We start from the raw sequence: 2790 nt of genomic DNA on the forward strand, positions 1-2790 counted from the left end.
TATGGGTGAGCTCCATTGGCTGCAACACACTTCAATTATGCCATTTATACGCATACTCTCAATCTCTTTGTTAACCTGTGCCAATTTTAAAGGATTAATCTATATGGATGTTGTTTGATTGGAACAGCATTTCCCACATCTACATCATGTATAGTCATTTTAGTACATCCCAATTTATCTCCACAAACGTGCCCATGTGATATCAATAACTCTTTCAGGTCAGTTTGTTTTTCCTCTGGAAGATAACTCAACAATTTATCCCAATTTTTAGGAACATCCTCATTTTCCAATTTAATTTGAGGTATGTCAAATTCAGTCATCTGGATTTGGTTCGTCACTTTGAGTTAGAATCATTAAAACCTCCTCCTTTTTCTCTCCTTCCCTTTCAAAGTACCCTTTAAGCATATTCACATGACACACTCAGTTAGTCTTCCTTCTATCTGGTGTTTTTACCACAAAATTCACCTCACTTAATTTCCTTTCAATCTGATAAGGTCCACAAAACCTAGCTTTTAAAGGCTCACCTACCACTGGTAACAACACTAAAACTTTATCTCCACTGGCAAAATTGTGAACTTTGGATTTCTTGTCCGCGTTTCAACACATTTTGTGCAACTTTCAATTGTTGTCTAGCCAATTCACTTGCTCTATTTAATCGTTTCCTAAAATTTGACACGTAATCCAATAATGTAATTTCCGATTTCTCACCCACCAATTTTTCCTTAATCAATTTAAGTGGCCCTCTTACCTCATGACCAAAAATTAGTTCAAAAGGACTAAATTTGGTTGACTCATTAGGTGCATCCCTAATTGCAAACAGTCCGAATGAAATTCCTTTATCCCAATCCTCTGGATAATCTTGACAATAAGCCCTCAACATTGTCTTTAATGTCTGATGCCACCTTTCTAACACTCCCTGCGATTCTGGATGGTACGCAGTTGATTTATATTGTTATATTCCTAAGCTATCCATAACTTCTTTGAATAACTTTGAGGTAAAATGTGATCCTTGATCCGATTGTATTTCTATGGGCAGTCCATATCTAGTAAAGAATTTAAGTAACTCATCCACAATCTTTTTAGCTGTAATATTACGTACTGGAATAGCCTCTGGAAACCTAGTAGACACATCCATTATAGTCAAAAGATATTGATTGCCACTTTTTGTTTTAGGAAGCGGTCCTACGCAATCAATTGGGACTCTTGTAAAAGGTTCCTCAAATGCTGGAATGGGTTTTAAGGGCGCTGGTTTTATCACTGCTTGAGGTTTCCCTATCACTTGACATGTGTGACATGATTGATTTAACTACATATTTATGTAGTCCAGGCAAATAAAAATGTTTCTGGATTTTAGCTTGAGTTTTCCTTATCCCCAAATGACCTCCCACTGGTACCTCATGTGCAACTCGCAACACCTCCTTTCTATACCCTACTGGCAATACTACTTGCTGAACATCTGCCCACTTTTCATCCTCCTGCATATGTAAAGGTCTCCATTTTCTCATCAAGACATGACTTTTACAGTAATAACACTCTGGTATACACTCAGATTCCTCTTCCGTATATGCTTTCTGATACATCCATTTTATTTTTATATCTTTCTGTTGTAACTCCGCCAATTTTCCTGAACTAAAAATATCCGCCTCATCCTCCAACTGTTCTTGTTCTTTTTCAACCATCTGATCAAAAATCGTTTCCAATAATTGCACTTTAACTTCATCGTCACTCTTTGATTTCTCCTCTTGTCTTAATCTGTGACTTTGCGACCTTGTTACTACACAATCCGTAAAAATCCCAGGATATTCGTCCTTCAACAATTCAGTTGTCTGATTTTCCACTGGCTTATCAACGACAGTAGGCATCACTCCCACTTGCGATCCAGCTGTATCATTACCCAAGATAAACTGTATTCCTTGACAAGATAGTTTCTCTGTTACTCCTACTACCACTTCACCACTCTTCACTGGACTTTCCAACCTTACCTTATATAATGGAACACTACTCCTCTCACCCTGAATTCCGCATATTACCACCTTTTCTGGCAACATTCTTCCCAACCTACATAACTCTTCATCTCTTACCATGAAAGATTGACTAGCTCCCGTATCTCTTAAAATTGTGACTTCTTTACCTGCTCCCCCTGATACACATGAGTAAACTTTACCCACACAAGTAAATTCTTTAAAGAGATCTGGCACCTTCTTATCAATCACCTCTTGAACAGTCTGTACGATATTTTGCACCTCCTTCGCTTCCCTTGGCCTTTCCTTTACCACTCGAACAAACCCCACTGTCTTATCCTGTTTTACCACATCAGCCTTTCCAGTGCTTTTCTTCAACCGCCAAAACTGTGACTTTACATGGCCTAGTTTATTACAGTGAAAACATTTGAAACTTTTCATTTCTTTTCCACCCTCCTGGATTTTCTTTTTAATCTGAGGTACACTCTCCTTATTATCTCCCATCAGATCACCTTTACCTTTACCACTTGAGTATTTCTCATATCCCCAGTTTCTATCCCTCACAGGCTGATACTGATGTCAGAAACCAAGCTTTTATTTATGAACTAATTCATATTCATCTGCCATTTCTGCTGCTAATCTCGCAGTTTTAACCCTCTGCTCTTCCACATGAGTTCTCACTACATCAGGAATTGAATTTTTAAACTCCTCCAAAAGTATAATTTCTCTGAGAGCTTCATACGTTTGGTCTATTTTCAAAACCCTTATCAACCTATCAATATTACTCTGTTTGAGCCTTTCAAACTCCATGTATGTTTGACCAAATTCT

Source organism: Scyliorhinus torazame, chromosome 2 (genome assembly GCF_047496885.1).
Source record: "Scyliorhinus torazame isolate Kashiwa2021f chromosome 2, sScyTor2.1, whole genome shotgun sequence".
Lineage (NCBI taxonomy): Eukaryota > Metazoa > Chordata > Chondrichthyes > Carcharhiniformes > Scyliorhinidae > Scyliorhinus > Scyliorhinus torazame.